Raw genomic sequence first — 27701 nt, 5'->3', positions numbered from 1 at the left:
CACTTGTCACGTAAGCTTATTATCATTGCACGTGTAGAATTTTACCGTTTACATTGTTAATTTAGCAAAGTATCGATAGTTTATACACGTGTACCCTTCAATTATTTTTATTATTATTACAAGTTGTAGCCCTCAATTATTGGGATTTTTAGTTTCCATTTGTTTCATTTCCCATATACCACCCATATCATACGTCCGAAACGTTTCTGACGCTTTCATATTTTGAGAACCAAATGCATCATCATTGAGATTTTAAATCTACAGCTGCTTCTACATCAAATATGTTTGGCTAAGATGGTTTTGATTTAGGGTTAACCTATCTCAATGAGCTGGCTAAAATGGATAGTATCCGAAAGGCATTCTTCATATATTCAATCTTCCTTCTTGTTAACGAAAAATTACGATGGTTGGGATTTCCTTCCCGTTTAAAGTTAGAAAAAATAACAATGGAAATTAGGAATAATCAATGATAACATGCATATTGTCTAAGTTAATAAGTTTTGAAAAAGGTAAGTTGTTACCTTAGAAATAGAATTTGATGTTACCTCCCGATGTTTCCATTGAGTAAGTTGTTGTTTGGATGGAACAAAGTCTCGGGCTAATATTTATAATGAAGCTGAAATTTATATTGAAATTTAAATTCAAACTCCAATTAAATATGAAATGAACATAAAATGCAATGTTTAATTGAACATTGAAATTGCATAATTGATTCATACTATTCAAGTAACATGCATTATGAACCAAGCGGGTTGTGAGTTGATGGGGTTGTCACACTTGTCACATGAGAATAAAGTACTCACATGGAGAGATAGATAGATTGTTTTGTTATGCACAACCCATCCAAATGGAATATTTACTGTATAAGACATAGTTACTGTTATATGTTTTAGTATTTTTTAAATCGAATAAAAATATAAACACAATATAATCAAACCAAAACATACAAACACAAAAAATTTATACATAACAATGTTCAAATAATGTACCCAAAATGAAATTAATCCGATGAAAAAGGGTTATTTCTAACTAAGTCTGGAACATTAGGCGCCTTCAACAAATTTTCCAAATACTCTCGTATGTTACCACCTTTTTCTAAGGACATATATAAATAATTTCAATTATCAAACTAATCAGGTGCAATTTTACTAACAAGAAACTAAATTCACATAAGCAGGAATAAATTTGTGTCATACCTAGAGCATTGTTGTTCCGAATAAGAAGCAGCGTCGAAGGGATGTGGACATATGTAATTGTATTTCTATATAAAAACATAAATTGTTAATAAATCAATGTATGAACACCTGTTTAACTGGAAAAACATATGGCATAAATATAACTTACCTGATTATAAATCATTTTTCATGTTGAATCATCGACCAACAATTATTTAGGTCGTTAAAATCAGGATACACGTTCCAAACATCATTGAGATCTTTACAGTAGGTAATATTATCGTATTTTTTGCACTTTGTTTGATTTTGTTCACAAACAGTTGAACATAAATATGTAGGAATCATAGACAAATAAAAGTTAGCAAAGTGTAATGACATTCATCTTACCCAAATGAATAGAAAATGGTCAGACAAAAAAGGTAGTTTCTGAAGTACACGGTCGATGTTATGCCTGAGATTGTAATCAAGTTTGAATGTTAACATTTAATTGTATATTAACGATTTTGGCTATAGTAATTCAATTGCTCAACAGTTCTAACCTTATCTTAGAAAACCAAATGGAAAAAACAAAATTGTTGACTAAAAATGTATAAATTCATATACTCCTATTATGAGGATAACATCTACAATATGAAGAAAATGAGATTAAAGTTGTACGCTTATATGTTAAAATAATGGATACAAATGAATAGAATTAAAACCTTTGAATGTCTTGGTAAGTAGGCAAGTACACCATTGACATAAAAAATTACAAGTTTTCTTTTAGGCGGCGTTGTAGACACAATATACTTGTTTGGATCATCATAATCATCGTCATCTTCATTGAGCGCTTGGTTGTCCACATCTGTTAAAAGAAAAGAAAATACATTATATAACGTGTAATGTTTAGAAACATAAATAATTAATTACCTAACTCGTTTGATTTCGTTGACGTAATTCGTCACGCAGGATAGAGACTTTATCATGCAATGATGTAATATCAGCTCGCATTCCGCTCATAAGGGAATCAATATGCTCCCAAAAATTGACCATGTATTCAATCACTGTCTTAATTGTGACATCATCTCCACCTGGAGCTTCTTCCATCATTGCGTCTCCCATTGGTTGGTCTTCTTCATGGCCAATGGGGTCCATTTCATCCATCTCTTGATCTAATCCGACATCCTTGACACACTTTCAACTGACATTTTCAAAAAAATCATATCCCGCTCTGGTAATAAATAACATGCCAATCTTGCGGGTTAATCGAACAGGGGTGTCAAGCGAAAATCAACTTCTTTCTTATTCAACAGATGGGTGATGACACATCCATATGGTAGTGAAGTTGAAATTTATGCTCCCTTTGTGACCATATATACAATTGTATTAAATATCAGTTTAGCAATGTTTGGAGCCGTTTTGGATCTATACTTTGCTATCTACCAATAATCGTTGTCTCGAATCGTTGAATATTTTCCCCCAATAGGCCGAATAAACCAAGTGAGCATTTTGTGAAACACTCTCGACTTTATATCTAGGTGAATTGGGCTATTTCTAGCAACCCGTTGTATTGTAGTATCTAAATCATTTTCATCTGAATCCCCTTTATTCTCTACACCTATACCCTCTGCAATAGTATCCGAAGATATATATATATATATATCTTTCCCCATGTCTTGGGTATTAATTTCTATTATATTAGTCTTATTAGGCTCACGCTGGAAGGAAGTATTGTTGTAGAATACTCTAACTAGGTTGGGGTAATATTTTGGTTCTATGCCAAGGAATTCAAGCCAACCCTAAGATGTAAATATGGATTTAAAACTAAAATCATATTTATCATCGAACAAGAAACCCAGGTTAATGACACGTTCGGGACGAATCTTCCTTACTTTGAAACTCCTCTGCCATATTTTTTTCTCCTCATCGAATCTAAAGTTCAGAGTTTCGAATGACCTGATTTGCTCAGAAGAAGTTATTGGTTGAGAATGAGGTTGTCGTTGAGAAGAGCTTGATTGAGAAGAGCTTTAAGAAAGACCTCGCCTCTGACGCTGACATTTTGGAGCCATTTTGGGTGTGGATGCTGTTACATTAGAACACAAATACATTAAGGAAAAAAAGAGTCCAATCTGGAAATCAATGAAACCCTAATTTATGGCAAAATATCGATAAATTTACCTGAATATCTTACGTAATTGTAATGAGAACGCTGGTGTTCTTCGGAGTCGAAGAGTTCTCTTCTGTCTTTAGGTTTAGGGTTTTTTGATTTGGAGTATGTATCGATTATAATTTTAACGTATAAATAATGAAGGAAAAAAACACGCATAATTTAAAAAAGTATCGACACAAATTTTAAAAGTGTCGATACATTATGTAGACCTATTCTCTCTTAAAACTAATATATTTATATCAGTTACATTGTAAATTTACCTATTTTGTGTCGATACAATTTTAAAAGTATCGACACTTTATGCGTGCACCTAGTTTGTCATTTATTTCTGGATAAAAAGTATCGAAACAAATTTAAAAAGTGTCGATACATTATGTAGACCTATTTTCTCATAAAATCGGTATTTTCTACCGGTTACATTGTAAATTTACCTATTACATTGTAATTATCGGTTTTGATGTTTTTGGGATCGATACAATTTTAAATGTATCGACACTTTATGCATGCACCTCGTTTGGGCATTCATTGTTGACAAAATGTATCGACACAAATTTAAAAAGTGTCGATACATTATGTTGACCTATTTTCTCATAAAACTTGTATTTTCTAACGGTTACATTGCAAAATTACATATTACATTCTAATTATCGGTTTTGGTGTATTTGGGATCGATACTTTTTATAAATATTTTGACACTTTATGCGTGGACCTCGTTTGGGCATTCATTCTGGACAAAAAGTATCGGCACAAATTTAAAAAGTGTCGATATATTATATTGACCTATTTTCTCATAAAATTGGTATTTTATACTGGTTACATTGCGAAATTACCTATTACATTGTAATTATCAGTTTCGATGTTTTTCGGATCGATACTTTCTATAACTGTATCGACACTTTATTCGTGCACCTCGTTTGTCATTCATTTCTAGAAAAAAAGTATTGACATAAATTTAAAAAGTATCGATACATTATGTAGACCTATTTTCTCATAAAATCGGTATTTTCTACCAGTTACATTGTAAATTTACCTATTACATTGTAATTATCGATTTCGATGTTTTTTGGATCGATACTTTTTATAGATATATCGACACTTTATACGTGCTGCTCGTTTGGGCATTCATTCTGGATAAAAAGTAGCGACATAAATTTTAAAAGTGTTGATACATTATGTTGACATATTTTCTCATAAAACCGGTATTTTCTACTGGTTACATTTCAAAATTACCTATTATATTCTAATTATCGGTTTCGATGTTTTTGGGATTGATACTTTTTATAAATGTATCAACACTTTATGCGTGCACCTCGTTTGGGCATTCTTTCTGGGAAAAAAGTATCGACACAAATTTTAAAAGTGTTGATACATTATGTTGACCTGTTACTTTAAAGTAATAAAAGTTGAATTTTGTAGTTATTGTACATACCTAAATATGTCCTGCGAAATTAATGTTGTACCCACCCTTCAACTACCACTACCACTACCACATCCTATTGAAAGAAACCACTAAAACATGTTGTTCAATGAACCTTTAATTAAATCTCCTTCAACTCCTGTTGGGACCACTAAACTTGCACAACAAATTTTTTGCCATGGATCATACTGATGCAGACAATGTTAAGCCAACCAAGGAATGCCATGAAGTACATAATGTTGATGAATCTGACAGATTGGTTGGTCAGCTATTTTCTTCACATGATCAAGCTTGGTACTTTTATAAGGGATTCGTATGGGAACATGGTTTTAGTACACGTCAGGGAACAACACGGCTTGACACGGAAGGGAATATGAAGACACAAGAATTTTGTTGTTCTAAAGAAGGGTTTCGAGTATCCAAAGTCAATATTGTTGATCGTCAATGTGCTTATACTCAAGTCACAAGACCGGGATGCAAGGCTAGAGTCGTAGTTACAACAATAAATACAAAAGATCAGTGGGTTATAAGTAAGTCCTATCAGAAACATAATCATGCATTTTTCATACCTACTATGACACTATTTATGCGTTCTAATAGAGCTGTAAGTAAGGATAATATCGATGAGGTAACAACATTGAAAGAGGTCGGTGTTGGCACGTCACAAGTAATGAACTATTTAACGCAACAGGCATGAGGATATCATAATGTTGGATTTACAAATAAATACCTCTACAATGCACTTCAAAGAGGTAAAGCGAATGAAATCGTCGATGGGGATGTGAATGTGCTTATTGCTTACTTTGATTATAAGAAACATGATGATCCCGGGTTTTTTATGACACACTCGGTAGTCGAATCAGGGGCATTGCATAATCTTATTTAGCTGGATTCTACATCGAGATCAGATTACACATGCTTCAGTGATGTAATTACGTTTGACACAACGTACAAAGATAATTTGTATGGTCGACCAATTATGCCTATTGTCGGTGTCAATCATCACCATAACACAATTGTGTTTGCTACTGCCATAATAGCTGACGAGACATCCCAATCTTTTGAGTGGGTGCTAAATAATTTTTTAGAAGCCATGATGAATAAATCACCTATTTCAGTTGTCACCGATGAGGATAGGGCAATGCAGAGGGCTATCAAATCTGTTATCCCTTATGTTAAGCAAATATTATGTTCTTGGCATCTTTCTCGCAATGCACAAGCTAACATTGGTGACCCAAAATTTACAGCAACATTCTCAAAATGCATGGCTTCTTAGTGAATAATCGACAAATTTGATATTCATTGGCGTTCAGTTATTTCAAAATTCAACGTCGAAAATCATGGGTGATTGAGAAGGGAAATACTCAGCACTTATGGGCACAAGCATATCTAACTGGTTGACCTTGAAAGCCATGCTGTTGAGATTTATACGCGTGAATCTTTTCATTTGTTCCAAGAAAAACTTCAACGAGAGACATTGTATCGGATTCAGGAAGAGATTCAGACCTTATCAGATGAATATCAAAATTATATTTTGACAAAGTACGAAGAAAAAACAGGACATTTGAAATCAATTTTGATTCTCGTACAGAAACCCTAAATTATACGTGTAGAAAATTTGAGACCGTCGGACTTCCATGTCGCCATCAACTTCATGTTTTGAAGCACTTGGATTACACATATTTTCTTGGGTCTTTGATTGAAAGTAGGTGGAATAAGGATGAGAAGGCTTGTGCACCCAGTTTTGTTGACTTGAATGTGCCTCCATAAGTCATTTAAATGGCAAGGTTCAATGCTCTACGTGCAACGTCAAGTCGGTTATGCTACATTGCATCAAAGACAGATGCGTCTTTCAAAACCGCAATAGATGAGATGAAAAGACTAACAACATAATTTGAAAACTCGTTTGGTTTGAATGATTCAGTCAACCGAAGCAGTGTAGTAAACAACTTTCGCAACCTTCAACGAAAACAACGCAAGGGAAAAGAAGTACCAAAGAACAAGGTCGAGAAGAAAATTAGGAAATGTGGGTTCTGCAACGGTGAGGGACATAACAAACTAACATATCCTCAAGTAAAGATCAGTTTGGGAACAAGCACACAACCTACATCAACTGATTTTTTCAAAGACGGAATGGAATGGCCATTCAGTCCCGCACATGATGACAATTATGTTAGTGACATTTGGAATAATGCAGACTATCTTCATATATCATAAGTATAAACATGTATAAGAAACATGTAAAACAACCAATTGCTAACTTTTGTCATCTCATACATAATTATATTCAGATACAACAACCTATTACTAACTTTTCTCATCTCATACATAATTACTCCTACTATGTATAAGAAACATGTACAACAACCTAGTGATAACTTTTCTTATCTCATACATAATTACATTCAGATACAAAATTATAAATCGAATACAAAATTTCCCTTACATTGACATCATCACTTCCTTTTGTTATTCATGTGTCTGATGGCAGCTCTTGTCACATTCTCTCTTTGTTTATTTTGAACTTGCCTTACGAGATCATTTAATATTCGTGTACGATCTCATTCTCCAACAACCTATATTGAAATTGTCAGTACGTTAACTATTGTAAACCACAACATTGAATCTACAACTTTTAACAATTTAACCGCAAGCTAATTTTTCATTCCACCTATAAAATCACCAGTTGCCCCTATAGAACCGATCGATTCCATCCGCATAATCACATATATGCCCGCAATCATATTTTTTACAAAATTTGAATACCACACATGTCAATTATGAAAGCTGCATAAATTGCACTTTCTATTTATGATAACATCTCATACCCATTCAATTGCTCATTCATCTTATACTCCACAAATTTGAATTGTTTCAATGAGACCTTTCCTATAGAGCCACATGTTTCTACCCAAATGCGTTCCTTATTATATCTATCTAACATTGTCATCTGCATTAAAAGATATCAAGTTATTATCCAAACAAATTATGCATTATAATTTACATAATTTCCTTTCATACATACCAATCTCTTAGCAACCTTCACTCTCTGTTTGGCCGTTGGAGATGAAAATAAACTATCATATACGTTGCAACATGTTCTACCATATCCAACACTAACAAATCCCAATGAGAACCCTCGTAGTTTATTGTGATCAGGATCTGCAATAAATTTCACACCCAATTTGACAAAATTAAACATTATATATCCGAAAACATCATTTGCAATTCGTATGGTGTCTTACCTTGTCACACTCGGTGAATTTCACATAGTTATCCAATATGGAACCCCAAAAGCTCACAATACCAGCAATAATTATGTTTTCGTTGGCATCCAACGCCTGTTACTGCATTTATGTGACAATCATTATTAATTTACCGTCTATAACACTACTTTTCAACATTTATTAATTTAACTCACCGCTAAGTAGTATGGAAGGTAGCCAATCTTACCGAGTAACTTTTTTGACTCGTAAACTAATATCCACCTGACCAAATCAATAACCTAAGAAAACAATTAAACAATTAGAACATATTCACTCACTTGGTTTTAACATTTGTTTACTTTCTACTTACCGTACCGCCAACTCATTCCATAGGCTTCAACGTTGCAATGTCGGATGCACTAGAGAATTAATTTCCCATTGAGATTACAATATGTCTGTATGAATCATTAGGATTAATATTTTGTAATGAAATATTTAAATATCACTCATAAAGTAATATATTTCACTTACGACGATTCAAACCCACTATTCCATAAATAATCACACATTGCATCCTCGTAACCACCAATTCCGCTTGGAATTTCCGCTTTTTCAACCTACAACTTTGTATATAATATTTTGTCACAACAACATAATAACAATCAAATTAATTTTTCTTTTATTCAGCTTAGCTTTGCTTCTTCTTCTTTGGTGTAGGACATTCTGAATCCAAATCTGCATCAATAACACTCTCCGGTGTATAAATCACATCCACCTCATTCCTCCTCACTTCCTCCATCTTTTCTTCTCCTCTATCTTTTCTTCTTCATATTTTTCAATTTATCATATTTCTCCTCTACATAACTCTTCATCTCTTTTATTTCACCTTTATCCAAGTTTTTCTCAACCACTCCCTTCACCCCCGTAAGTTCACCCCTCAAATCCACAACTTTCTTCACCACTCCATCAATTTCCCACCCATCACCATCTTAACTTCACCCCTCTACTCCAAAACTTCTTTCACCACTCCATCTATTTTTCCACCCACTTCCCCCTTAAGCCTCTCCATTGCCTCTTCGACTCTTGATTGTCTTTGCAAAATATCAAAAAGGAATTTTTTTACAACCGCCAATTCAGACATCAAAATATTGAATTTACTCTCTTTTCCCTTACCGTCATCCCCCTCACCGTCATCCCCCTACTACCATCTCTTCTTCCTCATCCTCTTCCTTCACTGCCTCCACTGCCTTCACTTCCTCCACTGCCTCCTTACTAATAACCTTCAAAATTAAATTACAATATTAATACATTAATTATATTCTTAATATTATTTAATTACATTTATTACCCTTTCTCGCTTCCTCGATCTATCCAACTTCAACTTTGCCATCACTCTAACCACCTCTTCCTTCGTCCATGCACGGATATGTGCCACTATGTTTCTTTCATATGCAGGCACACTATTACAGCCCGACCAAAACTCGAACAGTGCAACCTGCAATTATAATAAAATTTATCATTTTATATAATAACTATACTAGCATTTTATTTAAAAAAAACAAAAACGTTATTCAACTCATTTACCTCTAAGATTGCTATGCACCCTTTGAGGTATCTCTGGCTGCCCTTTTGAAAGCTGATTATTGATTCAATCAATCTCGAATGGACATATTCGGCCCAAAAGAATTCACCATTCAAGCCTTCATCACAAATCATCTTCATATTGTCCTTGTTCATTGAAGTATCACCCGTTGAACAAAGAAAGATACCGACAAGGTACAATAGAACTCGGGCCTTCAAGTCATCCCCCCATAAGATCCACTTTTGATTTTCTCTTCAAGTTCAACATATGTCACCTTGTGCTTCAAATCATATTTAGAGGCAAGTGCTTTCCAGTTCTTACTCTTAGTGACTTCTACAACACTTTTGCCTTCATTTTCAACCCCAAGACGGATGCAGCATATGGGACACCCAGAGGAAATGAATAATTACCATATTTAGCAATACATTGTTGGACATCGATTTGCTCCATCAAGGATCGACACAAATTCCCTCCGAATAGGTCGATCCCTTACTCCTATCAATGATCTAAACCCCATTTCTTCCAGCATATTCAACTGATCCTTCTCTTAAGGTGTTCAATTAATGAATTCACCCTTTTTATGATGCACCTTGTCGACACGTCCTACATTTTTTAACAATATATAATGTTATTTTTCTTATATATATTGGTATCAACGTATTTACAAGTTTAATGAATACATTTTTTTCATGTTCTTTCTTCCATGCTTTGTATTCTTCACTATCCATCTTTGACTGTGTGATGTAAGGTTCCTTCTCATCATCACTCATCGGCTTCCATTTCACCAACACATCATTTTTCACCTAATATTAAGCATAAATGTTTCTTAATAAATATATTAACTCTAAATAATACTCAATGTCAATTTTATTTTATATACTGAACTGATGTGTTTGCCAGCTCCCTTCATCCTTTGGCATTCGGTCATACTGTCAACATTTAACATTTGCAATCTATTTAAAGTTCTTAAATACTTTAATCCAATTACCATTTCAACAATAATAACAAAAAGACATTGGTACTTACTAGAAGTACATATATCCACCCTTTGGATGCTTTCGACTCTCGGCTTCAATTTAGAAGTCATCTTCGCCACCAACAATTGCAAGATCCTTTGAATTCATTTTTCCTTCATATATCAGTTTAAGCAAATCAAATCAAATACTCGTTACATACACTTTATTCAATATACAAATATCGATAACTACTCTTATAGTAAAACTGTTTCCTTCAAAAGAATTTGAATAGCCATACAACAAGTGTCGGCACATTTATACAACCTACAATATCATTTTCTACCTATAATATTATATACAGGTATCCATATTTATTTTCTACCTATAATATTACATAATCGGTCCCAAATCCTTCTTGGCTTCTATTCAAAATCCCTAAATTAAACCCAAAAACCCTAATCCCTATTTCCTTCAAACGAATATGAATACTCAATACTCCAAGTATCAGCATATTTATACAATCTATAATATCATTTTCTACCTATAATATTTAATAAAAGTATGGATATTTATATTTTACCAAGAATATCACTTTCTACCTGTAATCGGTCTCAAATGCTTCTTTACTTCGAAAACCCTAAACAACACATAAAAACCCTATTTTTGATTACTGTAATAATAAAAAACTAGGGTTTCGACAACATACTTTTCGATTCGACTGCAGCAACAAACAAACAAACTTCGCTTTAGAAACGCCTTCTGAAATGCAGCAATAATTACGCTTCGATTTCAAAAACTCGTCAGTGTTCTATCTATCTATTTTCAGAGGAAATTTAGCTATGCCCTTTATATTTTCACCGGATATGTTATTTATATTTAATCGATACAATTACCCAAGTGTCATACTTTTATGTCAGGTGTCGATACTTTCGATAAGATATTTACCTATTTCTTTAAAAGTATCGATAATTTATTACGCGTACTTATTAAAGTATCGACACTTTCAACATATCTGGTAGCGCTTAACCGATTTTGTCATTTCGAGACCGGTTTTGTCATATTTTACATGTTATATTGTTATGGATCGATACATTTTTATAAAGTATCGACACTTTATAGGCAGTATTACTGCTTCTCTTTTAAATTTCAAAATTGTCGATACTTATATTAAAGTATCGACACTTTCAACATATCTGGTAGCATTTTACCCGTTTTGTCATTTCGAGACCGATTTGTCATATTTTTACCTGTTATATTGTTATGGAGCGATACATTTTTATAAAGTATCGACACTTTATAGGCGCTATAACTGTTTCTCTTTTAAATTCCAAAAGTTTCGATACTTATATTAAAGTATCCACACGTTCAACATATATGGTAGCTCTTTACCGGTTTTGTCATTTCGAGACCGATTTTGTCATATTTTTACCAGTTATATTGTTATGGATCGATACATTTTTTAAAGTATCGACACTTTATAGACGCTATTACTTCTTCTCTTTTAAATTCCAAAAGTGTCGATATTTATTTCAATCTAATCGATATTTTCAACATATCCGGTACCGCTTTACCGGTTTTGTCATAATGAAGCCGGTTTTGTCATATTTTAACATGTTATATTGCTATGGATCTATACATTTTTTATTTGTATCGACACAAACCGACAAGTTAAGTTTGCTGGTTGTCAAATTTTTTAATATTTCTTCATGATTTACACCTACAACATTATTATTACTCAACATTTCCGGTAGCGCTAAACCGAATTTATTAAATATCTTTTAATGTATCCAGTAACACCGTATATTAACCGTATATTAGCCCGCCTTTCCTGAGACAACCCCGTGGAATTGCATCGTATCTTTTCCTATTATTTCGACCTCACAATGATGATAAACCTTTTTGTATTATTTTGAGAATTATGAAGTTGTATATATAATTGATAATATTATTTGCATTTTGAATTTATCGAATAACCTTGATAGTAAAAGAGTATGATCTTTTTAGAAATATCATGTTTAAACAATTGTATTATTTGGTGTATATTGTCAATAATTAAAAAAGGTTGTGAACAAATATTAACTTGTAAACACATTAAACTATTTAAAATATTATTAATATATTAAATATTAAATAATTTAATTTAAGAAAATCTGAGGGTTTTTATTCAAAAATTTGATCATGTGATTTAAATAATTGTGTGGTCACAATATTCCTCCTATTTTAGCTTAAAAATGTTTCATCAGTTGTTGGGTACCGTCATAATTACCGAAATAGTGAAATTTAGTGGTTTGTGTCCGAATTCGGAGATGAGTCACATGCTATAATCTGGATTGATTCGATTCACCTGCCTACCCGTCTACACAAGTTATCTATACATATTTTAACTCGGATCATGAAGTTCGAATCAGATTAAATTTTAAACAATTTTATAGTAAAAATAAATAATAAAAATGTTAAAGATTCTCAATTATTCGGTAGGAATTCTTATAAAAAATACAATGTTTTTTAGAGTACTTATATATGATTCTAATTTTAAAATTTTATTTTTGAACTTTTAAGAAAATTTCCAAAGCATCTTATCGATATAGAACATAATTTTTGGATCAATTGGAGAATTTTTCAGAGTATTCATTCATGATTTTAATTTTAAAGATCATTTTTTAATAGTGAATGGTACATCAAGTTAAGTCACCTTTTATTATTGAAAGATCTTTCGATTATTTGATGGAATTCTCAACATATGATCAATAATTCTCCAAAATATGAGACCACAAATGATTGAGATAAACAGATTTACAGTTAGGTCATTATAAAACTATATTTGTTCTATAAAAAATTTAATTTAATCTCTTTAAATATATATAATTATAAATTAAATTAAAGTGAAATAAAATTATATTTTTAACTTTTTGATAAACTACATGTTTAGCATTTAAATTATCAATTTTGTTTCGTTTTAGTACCTAAACTTTCATTTGTGTTAAAATCACATCTAACGTTTAGTTTTTGTTTCGTTTTTGTTTCGTTTTGGTACCTCGCTGTTAAAAACTTAGCATAATAGTTACAACATGACATTTTTATGGGTAAATTACATCATTCATCATTCAACTATATTCTCACTCCTATTTTGATCACTGAAGTTTAATTTTTTAATATAATTACTTAACTTTCAAATTACTCCTAATTTAATCACTCTAACCTTCAAATTTAATTTTTTATTTTAATTATATATTAATAAAATAATAATAATAAAATTTTATGTCACAAAAATTATTAATAAAATAAATTAGAGTGATTAAAACATGAGAAATTTGAAAGTTGAGTAGTTAAATTGAAAATTTTAAAATTTAGTGACCAAAATAGGAGTGAGAAGATAGTTAACTGATGAATGATGTGATTTACCCATTAAAAATTTCACGTGTTTTGTTAAATTTTTAACGGCATGATACTAAAACAAAAAGTAAACGTTAACTATAATTTTAAAACAAATGAAATTTTAGATATTAAAATGAAACAAAACTAATAGTTTAATTACTGAATGTGTAGTTTACCCTTAACTTTTTAAAAGTTAATAATTTAATTTCGAACCTAATTATGACATGATATAAAACAGGTTCGGACTTAATCATAGATTTACATTGTGGTTATAGTTTCGTTTAGCAGAATTGTGAGTGTCACGATCATACAATAACAATTTCAGATGATATATCTATCGTTATATAGCGGACATTATTGCGTACCAGACCACTATTTAAATCTATGGTTTTAACTATGCAAACAATCAAGCTTTTATGAGGTTAGGTTAGAAGTAGGAACGGTGAAAAAGAGAAGCAGATTTAAGCGCGTAAATTGGCTGATAAATGGACATATTGTCTTTTATTTCATTTGCAAAAAGCAGAGCCCACTAACACTGCTTCCATGAAAACAACATTTGAGCAACACATTTGAAAACATAACCAATTTGGACCGCTGTTGCAATAATGTTTAGGCCCCCATCCTACAAGACAAACTTTTAAGGGTCCTTTGCTTTCAGATTTTTTTTTCATTATTGCCTCAAATTTGAGTTTTTTTGTCACGTTTGATTTGTAATTATTCATCAATTTTTGAAATACTGAATATTGTATGAGATGCTTGTTATGATGACTTTTTTTATTAATTACAATTTTAGAAGTGGAAATTAAGGAAATTTAGAAATGTTTAAGAAATTTAAAAATGTTCGGAGTCGTCAACGACTTTTGGGATTAGGTAGGTCAAAAACTCGAAAAACGTGTTAAAATAATTTTAAATAAAAAAACTTTAAAAATACATAATGTTCAAATACAAATTGTCCATAAAACATGCAAAACTCCCATTTAAAAAATAAAAAATAAAAAGCTCAAAATCGGTATGTTCAAATACAAATTGTCCATAATATTGAAAATCTAAGAATTTAAATATAAATTTAATTAATGATTTTTTATTCGCTAACTAAAATATTTTAATCTAATTAAAAGATTTTAGGAGAAATGTACATTATTATTTATTCCAATTAAAGACGAAACTAACTCTTTAATTTGCATTAAGACAATTATTTCTTATTTTTTAATTGAAATAATGAAACATTGTCATTTCCTAAAAATTTAGAAAAATTAAAAAAAATATTAAAACCTAATAAAAAAGGTCGAGGATTAATCAACTATTCAATTTATTACTGAAAAAGATAAAGGATGTTTATTTATTTAAAATATTTTTGAATTATTGCAGTGCTACCTTTGTACGAATAATCATATTGAATGGCACATCCATATGTTAGAGAGCTCTTCATGATATATTCTTACGGTAAAATACCTTTCAACATATGAATATACTATGTATATATATATATATATATATAACAAAAGAAAATATATATTTATTCCCTACAATAACATACATGAAGTATAAAAGATATTTAAAGGTATATATATAATACAACAGTTAAGTAACATATGTACAAAATTAGGTAAAGAACATATATAAAACTAACCACGCACGAACAATGTATATTATAATATAAGTACATACAACAAATATCATGGGATAGTATAAAATGAATATAAAAATCGTTGACTATAATGTAAGTTGATATACAAGGATTAAAATAAAATAATAAAAAAAAAACTTGGGATATTAAACAAAAAATAAGCAGGGATCAAAATAAAAGGAAATCAAATTATATGCTTCGAATCAAAATAAAATGGAAACTAAATAATAGAGAGTTTTCGGACTAAATTGAATATAACACATAAACTAACATCCAAAAGAAAAATATTAATATAAATATAATGACAAACAAACAAGTGCAAAAGTAAATCGTAAAGTTAATGTAAGACTTGATTCAAGAGAATAAAACTTCCATTCGATGATTTAAATAGAGAATTACAAAAGATTAAGGCCACAACATGTAAATAACCTCCACGGTTGAAGGAAGCCAAAATGGCACTGGAAGGGAACACATATATTGGCCTAAATTAAGTTTAAGAAACCCTAATGCATATTATATTTTTCCTTCCCTATTGTCGTTCTTTCCTAAGCCTAAAGAGTACAAAGCTCTTCGCCCCCTTTTTTGCAAAAGAATGATCAAAACTGTCACACCCGGGCTAAGTTTTAGAAATTATAAATTATTGGGTTAATGTGATTTTTAGTAAAAATATTGAAGGATCTTATTTATATTATGTCCTTTAGTTTTGGGATATTCTAGAGTTCACGTGAAAGTGAAAGTGCATTAATTGAATGATTTGTTTTAATTGATTTATTTGAATTATTTTATAATAATTATTATTATACTCATAATAAAGAATAACCACTGTAAAAATAGCGAAAAATTTAAAACTTTTATTAAAACATGTAACTTATAAAATGATTTATCAGTATACAAAAGAAAAACAGATTTTCAGAATCAAATATTAAAACAAAATACAATTACATGCCCCCTAATCACAAGTATCATACTCTGCAACCAACGCTGGAGGGATTCCTTTACTGAAGTCGATAACCGCACTGATACGATTCTTTTAACCTGAAATGGTGAGTAACAGAGTGAGCTTCGGAAAGCTCAGTAATACAGAACTACCAGATGATGCTGAAGAACGTGCAAATACAGATAAACGTATTTTTTCTTATTAGTTCAGATATTTACATATTTCTTTGGCTGAGCTGAGGTCCCATTGATATTTCAGGTAGTAACAAATAATATTAAATTCATATGGAAATATTTCGGATGTCTAGGTTCAGGAGATCATAATAGTTATCTAGTGTGTTCCCGTAAAACTAGTGAAAAGATACAGATAAAATATTTCAGTAAAAATCGATTTATGTAACATGTTTAAAAGAACATGAACACTACCCCCATCCGTCAAGTCCAAAATGTGTAGGTTCCCCAGAACCATACACCCACTGTCAAGTCCAGTAAGGCCCTGAGCACACAGCCGAGGAGCCGGAAAGTAAGGCCTTGAGCACACAACCGAGGAGCCTCCAGGTATACTTCCTCCAACATTACCCTCCCAAATAAAACATGTTCCGTCCGTAAACAAATATATCAAAAATCAAAACATAATCCAGGTCAAGTATCAGATCAAAAATCCAGGTTAAGTATTCGATCAGAATCCAAGTCAAGTATCCGATCAGAATCCAGGTCAGATATTATAATAGAAATCAAATCAAAAATCAGGTAAAATATCCAAGTGATTAGGGAACACACCAGAGTTTACAAAAATTATTCAGAGGTACTGGATAATCTTAGCAGGTAGAAAAACATGAATCTTCAGTATACCGATAGGATATCGAAATTTAGAATCACTATTGGAACAGTTCAATAACTGACAGAATCATCAATTATTCAGAATAAGACTTGAGCTGATAGGGAAGAAATGAAGGTTCATGACCTTTACAATCTATGTCGATTAATTAGTTTATCGAACAACTCCAGATGAATAGCTCCCAGAAACAATACTTATCAACTTGTTAATTCATTAACTTTCCAGGGTATTTACTCTTTAATACCAAATATTATTATCCATAGATCATCTTCTGAGTCATCACTGAACAGATCTTAAGGAGACTAACATATATTCCAATGCTCTTAATTTCATGTTCATGCTTTCACTATATCATGAACTGCTGACATTCTTGATTTGTAGTTCATGATCCATAAGAACATTACATCATGTATGCTCATTAACGTTTCCAGACTCATCCAAATCACTTACTTAACCATTATTCCTTGAGGTTACTTAATTCATTTAGCAGTCAAGTCCATTACAGTTACTTTGGGGGTTTTTTCAAGGTAATCCAGACGTTTCTGAATTTCATATACATATTGTACTTCCGTTCAGTTTAATTTGGTCCTCGTGGTTGATTTGTCCAACGAATATCCATTTCTTATTACCGAATACGATCTAAAGTTGAGCTGAGCTGAGTACTTTCAAAATTATCATCGAACCACACTTGAGAAGAAGAACACGCATTCAAGTAACATCTATGCCGTTGATGTACTGACATACCCTTAAGATTAATCAACTCACTTAAGCTGTATTCCATAACTTCTAAAGGTAGTCCAACACCTATGCTTATTTGGATTCCTTAATTAATCCAAGAAATTTACTTAGTATAGTCCATAAGGGTATTTTGGTAATTTTAGTGTTCAATTTTATTCCATTCATTTCAGAGCTCGAGGATATCCAATCAATCTTGAGTTTGGTGATATTCTTGGGTCATTTCCATTACAGGGGTATTCTGGTCATTCTACAAATCCAATGTATTTCAATCATTTCCTTCCATCATCTCTTATTATTTAATACCAATTTATCATCTATTTCAGTCCCTTCGAACCATTCTGATAAAAGAGCACCCTGATAAATTGTTCTTCAGGTATTTACTCGTAAATTAGATATTTTTGGGTCAAATGCCTTCTCAGATTGTTACCAACGGAATATCAAGAATTTTTATGCACTAAGTCAGGATCTTAACAATCAAATTAGTACTTAATCAAGTTAAGTACAAATCCTCAAAGTACTTTCTCATTCAGGGTCAGCTCTGACTATTTTAACTCTTAACGAAAATAATTATAATTTAAAGATCCTATGGTCAAATGCTTTCCTAAACATTCTCTGATCTTGAAATTATTCCTTAACAAACTTTTAGCATCTTGCGCAAACCCTTTTTATCATTAAAAACTAGTTATCCAAATTTTCTAAACAAAACGATTATTTCTTATCCACGTCTGTAATTATATTGGATCAATATATCTTTTCAGAGTTATTAACCAACTTCCAGGGACAATTCTTGTCATCCTACAACATAAGTGTATTTTCGAAATTTTACCCTACCAGAGTATTCTCATAATTTCCCATCCAAGTACCTTTAAAATTTAACTTTTGATGATATAAAATATAAGTTACAAATCCAGGGTTGATTTCTTTATCAGCAATCACAAACTTATAATTTAATTTTAATAATTCATCAATCTTTTGTATTAGTCATTCGATCCGTATTCAGTTACAGAATTTCTACCACATTCATATCGAGTGTATAAATTATTCAACTCCACAAAAGTGATCAACATTATCTTATTCATGCATTTACCAATATCAACATATTCCATAAAGCATAAAGAGGTAGTAAAGTATTACCTCATTTTCCCTGCCATACTAGTTTACCATTTAAATTCCATTCGAACACCCTCGATCTTTAATTCAACTTCCAATATTTTCCTCACGGTCCAGGCCATCAAAATTACTAACTCGTATCTAAATAATTTCCCTCGCCATAAAGATAGCTTATTAGAAATTAAATAATAATTTAGAAACCCAATTTTTATAATAGAATACTTGTGGGCTACTTTAATAATTAATCACTAACCGAATTAATTTGCACTATTGGGCCATAAACAAAAACTAATGGAAACTAGGAAACAAGGCCAAGTTCTTACCAAATCTGGAGGACTCATGATGCGATTTTACACTTTATTTTCCTAGACACCACCCACGTGATTTTTCATGTTGAAATCATAACCCCATTTTCCTTTGTCTTCAGATCATATTCTTTTTTTTTCCTTTATTTTTTTTAATGTTTGATTGTTGATGAAACACTAATTCCAAGTTTCTTGGTCTGATGTATCCACTATTAGTTCATCCATTTCGGTCGGGACGACACTCGTTTCTGCTATCAAACAAGTTTTCTGTTTCAGCTCCTTCACATGTTGAATTACTTCTTCAAGTAGTGAAGCTTTGTCCGTTTTGGTGGTGCTTGGGAGTAAGCTGCGTAGCTTTGCGAGATGGTTGTTGATTCATTCTCTTCTTCTCCTATCAACTTCACTGTGATTTTTTAGAAGCAGAGAGAGCCTTAGCATCCATGATTTCTTGAGCGGTCATCTTACCCAATTCAACTTGTAGCCCCAAAGGTGCTGAGCCAACAACTCCAAAGCTATCGGTTAAGATCCTAGCTCTTGTGTTGAATAAACCCTCGTATGATGATGGCGGAGGAGGGAGTAGAAAAGGGTCGAGGTCATTATCCAGAACAGAGTTTTCATGGAAGTGGACTGGTATTAGATTGAGAGCCTGAATAGGTAGGAGTGACCATGGTAGGCCCTCCCCCGTACTTACTCCCAATGGATGTCCATTGTTGAGTAGTTGAGAAGCTTGTATGCCTTGGATAGGTTGATATTCCTCTTTCTTTGCACACATAATGATAATCTCAGCTTGCCCTTGCTTAACTCTTTTGCTTCTCTGATGGAGTCTAAAGGAAAAAATAATGAAGACGTAGACTAAGAGAGAGACCTTTCTCTGATAGATGGAGTTTTCAAACTTCTCCATGATTTCTGAGTGGTGGTGGTTTCGTAGGTGGGGTATTTAATTAATAGAAAAAGATTGAATGATTTGATTCAAGCCTTCAACTCTCATTGTTCAAATTATCAATTTTAAAACACGGTTTCCCATAAGATATCTCAGGTTTGTGTTTCTTCTTTATTATGAGTATAATAATAATTATTATAAAATAATTCAAATAAATCAATTAATGCACTTTCACTTTCACGTGAATTCTAGAATATCCCAAAACTAAAGGACAAATTATAAATAAGACCCTTCAATTTTTTTACAAAAAATCACATTAACCCAATAATTTATAATTTCTAAAACTTAGCCCCTAAATTGGGGTGTGACAATTCTCCCCTCCTTAAAAGAATTTCATCCTCGAAATTTATTCAAGTCACCAAAATACAGAAATGATGCTTTTATAAGTTCTTTCATTCTTCAAGTAGCTTTTACAGAAGTAAAGATCCTCTACTAATCCTTAATCAGCTGAGTAAACATTTTCGTTAGAACTCTCCCTTATTCCAGTAAAATAATTAGAATAGATTTATCCTTTACGAAAATAGGTTCATATAGCGATAACATATCTCATTTCCACTTCTGGAGTCGAATCAGAATTTCTCAGATGAGTAATTCTCACATGGCTCGTAAGGTACTTTACAGAGTTTAGACAGACGTTACTGATATTTCTTTTTGCAAAGGTAGAGCCTTAATGGATAGAAACTTCGTTTTCTCATTACAGATAGGGACTCAACCTTGGAGTTTCGGTTCAGAGAAGTACAATTGTAGTCTAGGGGCATGTATTGATCATACATCTTTTGAAATTCGACTGGCCAATCTATCGTGAAAATTTTGACTCAAACCAAAGCTCTGATACTAATTAAATGTAACCCCCTAGACCCAACCTATGTGATTCGACTAAGTCTAATGGATCACATTCATGATTCTTAAAGACATTTTATAAAAACATTGTTCGATATATTAAAATAATGTTACAAATGACATTTATGAAATTATAATAAATTATACTATAAAAATTCAAAGCGTAAAATTTGGATCACCATAAACCAAATATCAGTAGCGAAAGCAATAGTCTTTACTAAAACAAATACTTCAAAATAAAGGCCCATGTTACCAAAATAAAGTCAACTTGAAATATAAATACATTACAATAAGATGTACTTCAAGTGATATGTTGATCCTCCAAGTGCTCGAGCAAGGGTATCTAACCAACAGTATCTGAAAGGAAAGAAACATTTTCGAAAAGTGAGCTAGGCTCAGTGTGTCCCAACATTACTATAAAATTTTGATAAGTACACTAAACAAGTCATAGTCTAGTAAATCTCATAAAATCATACTGCAGTAAAATCCCATAAAAGAATTACCCTAAGGGAACATCTTAGGGCCTGAGAGCCTACCCAAGATAGATTTTGGGTCCGTGGGGCCTACCTAAGAACACATCTTAGGGCCTCAGGGCCTACCCAAGAATGATCTCAGGGCCGCAGAGCCTACCTAAAGTCACATTAGGTTCGTAACATTTTCCATCTTGATCAGAGTTGTACTTTATAAATTCGTATTCCAAAAATTCAATTGCACCGTGACATAAATTCCATAAATCCATAAACATGGTAATCATATACCATTTCAAACCAAAAAAATCAGATAGTAGTCATAATCCATAAACCATCACATTAAATCGGTGCATCAATAAAACAGTAACCATAGAATTCAGTGTACCACAAATTAAAACAAATAAAATAGTTCACTAATAAACAGGGAACACACCTCGATAATACGTTCAAATAGTAGATCTAGTGATTGCTGGCCTTACCACGCTCTGCTACAGTTTTCGAACCTAATTCATAATAACACTATATTACTAATGGATAACATAATTAATTTCTAAAATCATAAAATTTACGAGTCATACGGGTGAATACTGGCCCACGTGGTTTAACTGATCTATAAGAGCTGGGTCGAGCTGTCGAACGATCAGGAGAGTCTCTTGTCCCTTTAAACAATAATAATTTACCAGTCCCAAGTCTTACTTAATCATTCAAAGCTAAAACTCTTAAGTACATAAGCATTTTTCGGGTTTGACTATCTTTATGGAGAGAAGTGTTATATTTTCACTGATCATAAAAGCTTAAAGTATCTTCTGACCCAAAAGGAGCTTAATTTGAGACAACGGCACTGGCTAGAGCTTCTAAAGGATTATAATTGTGTGATTGATTATCATCCTGGTAAAGCTAACATTGTGGCGGATGCTTTGAGTCGAAAGGCGGTATCGGAGTTGAGGTCTTTAATGGCCAAAATGAATTTATATCATGATGGAACTTTGTTAGCAGAATTACTAGTTAAGCCGACTTTGGTTGAAGAAATTAAAGTTAAGCAACCCCTTGATAGCTCCTTGCTATCCATCTTTCAGCAAGTAGAGCAGGGGACAAGATCAGATTACGCCCTTGATCAGGATGAAGTTTTATGCTTTAAGGGTCGTTATTGTGTGCCTGATGATGTTGAGATGATGCAGATTATTCTTAATGAGGCTCACAGTAGTCCATATGCTATGCACCCTGGTGGAGATAAGATGTACCGAAATTTGAGAGAGAGGTATCATTGGGTCGGCATGAAGAAGGACATCTCGGATTTTGTGGCTAGGTATTTGACTTGCCAGCAAGTTAAGGCAGAACATCAACATCCATCAGGTTTGTTACAAGTTATTAAGATTCCTGAATGGAAATGGAAGCGAATTACTATGGATTTTGTTACCGGCTTACCTATGACTTCTTCGAAAAAGGATTCAGTTTGGGTGATTGTTGAAAGACTTACAAAGTCAGCTCACTTCATTCCTGTGCGGGTAAATTATACTTTGGACAAGCTGGCAAGATTGTATATTTCGGAGATTGTCAGATTGCATGGTGTTCCATTGTCTATTATTTTTGATCGAGATCCAAGATTTACTTCGAGATTTTGGAAGGCGCTACATACGGCTTTGGGAACAAGATTAGATTATAGTACATCATTCCACCCACAAACTGATGGTCAATCTGAGAGAGTGATTCAAATTTTGGAGGATATCTTGCGGGGCTACGTAAATGATTTTCGTGGTAGCTGGGAAAACTTTTTGCCGTTGGCTGAATTTTCTTACAATAACAGTTATCAGACTAGTATTCATATGGCATCCTACGAAGCACTCTATAGGCGAAGATGTCGCACCCCAATTTATTGGACTGAGTTGCGTGAAAGGAAGACGTTGGGACCTGAGTTAGTACGCGAGACGGAGGACACGGTCAGATTAATTCGTGACCGTCTGAAAGAGGCATTTGATAGACAGAAGTCTTATGCAGATCAGAGGAGGAAAGATATTCAGTTTGAAGTTGGAGATCAGGTCTTTTTAAAAGTATCACCCTGGAAGAAAGTATTGAGATTTGGGCGTAAGGGTAAATTAAGTCCAAGATTTATTGGACCTTTTCGTATTTTGATAAGGGTAGGACCTGTTGCATATCAGCTTGAGTTGCCTTCCCAGCTCAATCGTATTCATGATGTCGTTCATGTATCAATGTTGAGGAGATACCGTCCAGATCCAGGTCACATCATTCAGGTTGAAGAGGTAGAATTGAGACCTGATTTGTCATATGAGGAGGAGCCCGTTCAGATCTTAGAAAGAGATGAGAGAGTTCTTCGTAAGAGGCATATCCCAATGGTAAAAGTTCAATGGAGTAACCGAGACCCCTCTGAAGCTACTTGGGAGACATTCGAGTTAATGGAGGCTCAGTTTCCTCAACTATTCTTATAAGATAAATTTCGAGGATGAAATTTCTTATAGAGGGGGGGGGGATTGTAACAACCCGAAAATAATACATATTTAAATCGGTGTAATTTGGTGACTAAATTAAAATTTATGAAAACTTGTAGGTTATTTAAAAAGTAAAAGAAATTCAAGGACCAATTCCTGAATTTAGCCAAAGAGTGTCGGCAACTTTGGTGATTTAAGCGTGTTTTCTGCTTTTAAACCAGAAAACACAAATGTTAAATTGCTTAAACTTTGCTCTCCCGTACCCCTCCTTTCAAGCCCGATTCCGACGCCGTCTGACTTCCAATTGTAAAATTGAAACCACCATCGTGTTCATCTTCGACCCGTGAACAAAACCCAATAAACCAATTATAGCAAAACTCTGCCAAACGACGTGAATTTCAAGTCAAAGTCTCGACGTTTTTTAGCGCCACCGCAGAGAAAATCTTAAATTCATATCCGATCGTTGATCGGTTTTCGTCACCTCCCGCACCATCGTGTTCCTTGTGTCGTTCCGAGTCCGATGGTGTCCTCCTTGTCTCCGTAGGCGGCGGCGCATGTGGGAGGTGGAGCGGTCAAAGATTTGACCGAGTTGAAATTAAGCTCTCCACCGTTCAAAAATTTGAACCGAGGTTGCTAAGTGACACAAAATCGTTTAAGAGAATTTTTAGAATTTTTTTCAGGAATTTTTGGAGACCGGAAGAGCCTTCACGCACACCACACGTCGCCCCTGCGCGTGGGGAAGATTCGAACTGGTGGGTGTTATATGTTTACCGGCTTAACCGGTTTAAACCGGTATGACCCGACCCGACCCGACCCGTTGACCCGACCCGACCCAATGATTTTTTGGTAATTATTTTTAAAAAGGTGATATTTTGATAATTATTTTGAAAACGGTGATATTTTGGTAATTATTTAAAAAAGTGATATTTTGGTAATTATTTTGAAAAATGTGCTATTTTGGTAATTATTTTGAAAAATGTGCTATTTTGGTAATTATTTTTTTAAAAATGTAATATTTTGGTAATTATTTTGAAAAAGGTTATATTTTGGTAATTATTTTCAAAAAGGTGATATTTTGGTAATTATTTAAAAAAATGTGTTATTTTCGTTATAGTTGAATGTGGACTTTTGAGCACCTTTGACAATAACTTTGACCGGATTTAACCGGCCATTAAACGACCTTTGATTTTGTTTGAGTATACATATTCTGACATTTTTCGACGTGCCGAATCCGTTTCTCAAAATTCGAACCCAAAGGCCTCCAAATCATCAATCAAACCCGTTGACTTTGACTTTGACCAAGAATTTGATTTTTCGAAAAGTCATACTTTATGTTTTTCGATGTCCTGATTCCGATTCAGCAATCCGTTTGGTCAAATTCAGACACGAAAGCTTCCAAATTGATAGTCAAACCCGAAAAATGCTTATGTACTTAAGAGTTTTAGCTTTGAATGATTAAGTAAGACTTGGGACTGATAAATTATTATTGTTTGAAGGTACAAGAGACTCTCCTGATCGTTCGACAGCTCGACCCAGCTCTTCTAGATCAGTTAAACCACGTGGGCCAGTATTCACCCGTATGACCCGTAAATTTTATGATTTTAGAAATTAATTATGTTATCCATTAGTAATATAGTGTTATTATGAATTAGGTTCGAAATCTGTGGCAGAGCGTGGCGAGGCCAACAATCACTAGATCTACTATTTGAACCTATTATCGAGGTGTGTTCCCTGTTTATTACTGAACTATTTTATTTGTTTTAATTTATGGTACACTGAATTCTATGGTTACTGTTTTATTTATGCACCGATTTAATGTGATGGTTTATGAATTATGAGTACTATCTGATTTTTTTTGTTTGAAATGGTATATGATTACCATGTTTATGGATTTATGAAATTTATGTCACGGTGCAATTGAATTTTTGGAATACGAATTTATAAAGTACAGCTCTGATCAAGGTGGAAAATTTTACGGACCTAATGTGACTCTTAGGTAGGCTCTGCGGCCCTGAGATCATTATCGAGTAGGCCCTGCGACCCTAAGATGTGTTCTTAGGTAGGCCCCACAGCCCCGAAATCTATCTTGGGTAGGCTCTCAGGCTTTAAGATGTTCCCTTAGGGTAATTCTTTTATGGGATTTACTGCAGTATGATTTTATGAGATTTACTGGACTATGACTTGTTTAGTGTACCTATCAAAATTTTATAGTAATGTTGGGACACACTGAGCCTAGCTCACTTTTCGAAAATGTTTCTTCCCTTTCAGATATTGTTGGTTAGATACCCTTGATCGAGCACTTGGAGGATCAACAGATCTCTTGAAGTACATCTTATTGTAATGTATTTATATTTCAAGTTGACTTTATTTTGGTAACATGAGCCTTTATTTTTGAAGCATCTGTTTTAGTAAAGACATGCTTTCACTACTGATATTTGGTTTATGGTGATCCAAATTTTACGGTTTGAATTTTTATAGGATAATTTATTATAATTTCATAAATGTCATTTGTAACATGATTTTAATTTATCGAACAATGTTTTTATAAAATGTCTTTAAGAATCATGAATGTGATCCATTAGACTTAGTCGAATCGCATAGGCTGGGTCTAGGGGGTTACAAAAACAATCCCTTCAAAACTCCATACAACCGACTCCAAGCCTACATCTAAGAGGTGAGGGTTTACCTTCGAATGATTTAGAGAGATCATGTCCACTTGGACGATGGAACTATGACCGTTCTTAAGAGAATGTGAGATTTTTCTCTTTGGGTTTTTGGTTTTTTTTTCTCTCCTCTTCGCCAAACCCTCGGGGGAAATCTCTTATTTTTAATTAGGATTTTGAGAAAAAAATTGGTGCTTTTGTAGGCGATAATTAAATAAAGGGTAAACTACACATTTAATACCTAAACTATTAGTTTTGATCTATTTTAGTACCTAAACTTTCAATTTTTTTAAAACTATTCCTAAAGTTTAGTTTTTGTTTCATTTTAATACATCACCTCTAAGTTTTTAAAAAAGAGAGTCTAGGTACCAAAACACTTTAGTACCTAAATCATACTTAAGTTTTGAAAAAAAAAATATATATATGAAAATTTAGGTATTAAAACGGATCAAAACTGATAGTTTAGGTACTAAACACGTTACTTAACGATTGGGGTATTAAAATGAATCAAAAAGTAAACTTTAGGTATGATTTTGAAAAAATTAAAAGTTTATGTATTAAAACGGATCAAAACTGATAATTTAAATACTAAATTCATAATTTACTCTAACATAAATTGTACAAGAATGAGATTGTAATTGTCGAAAGGTTATTTTGTAACATCCAAACACCGGGTTAATGACCAAATTGTAAGATTTTAAAATTTCGTGATCAAATTAGATAAATTGAAAAGTTTAGAGACTTAATTGGAATTTTCTTGTATAGGATTGGTAAATAAAGATCGAAATATGGAAGGGAATAATGGTCATTAGACAAGGAAATGAATTAAAAATTCATTTTTGGATATTATATATCCACGTGTAAAAGAAATGATAAGTTAAAAGAAATCCATAATTTTCTTCTTTCTTCCTCCTCTCCACCGTGACTCCA

At 32.8% G+C, this 27701-nt stretch overlaps 1 pseudogene; it reads right to left on the bottom strand.

Moving 5' to 3' along the window:
• Window positions 1-19390: 19390 nt before the first annotated feature.
• Window positions 19391-20231, bottom strand: LOC120155715 (annotated as a pseudogene).
• Window positions 20232-27701: the final 7470 nt, after the last annotated feature.

Source organism: Hibiscus syriacus, unplaced genomic scaffold, assembly GCF_006381635.1.
Source record: "Hibiscus syriacus cultivar Baekdansim isolate YM2019G1 unplaced genomic scaffold, ASM638163v2 tig00111206_pilon, whole genome shotgun sequence".
Lineage (NCBI taxonomy): Eukaryota > Viridiplantae > Streptophyta > Magnoliopsida > Malvales > Malvaceae > Hibiscus > Hibiscus syriacus.
Note: the sequence above shows the minus strand (reverse complement) of the source record. Positions and strands in the feature narration are given on the sequence as shown.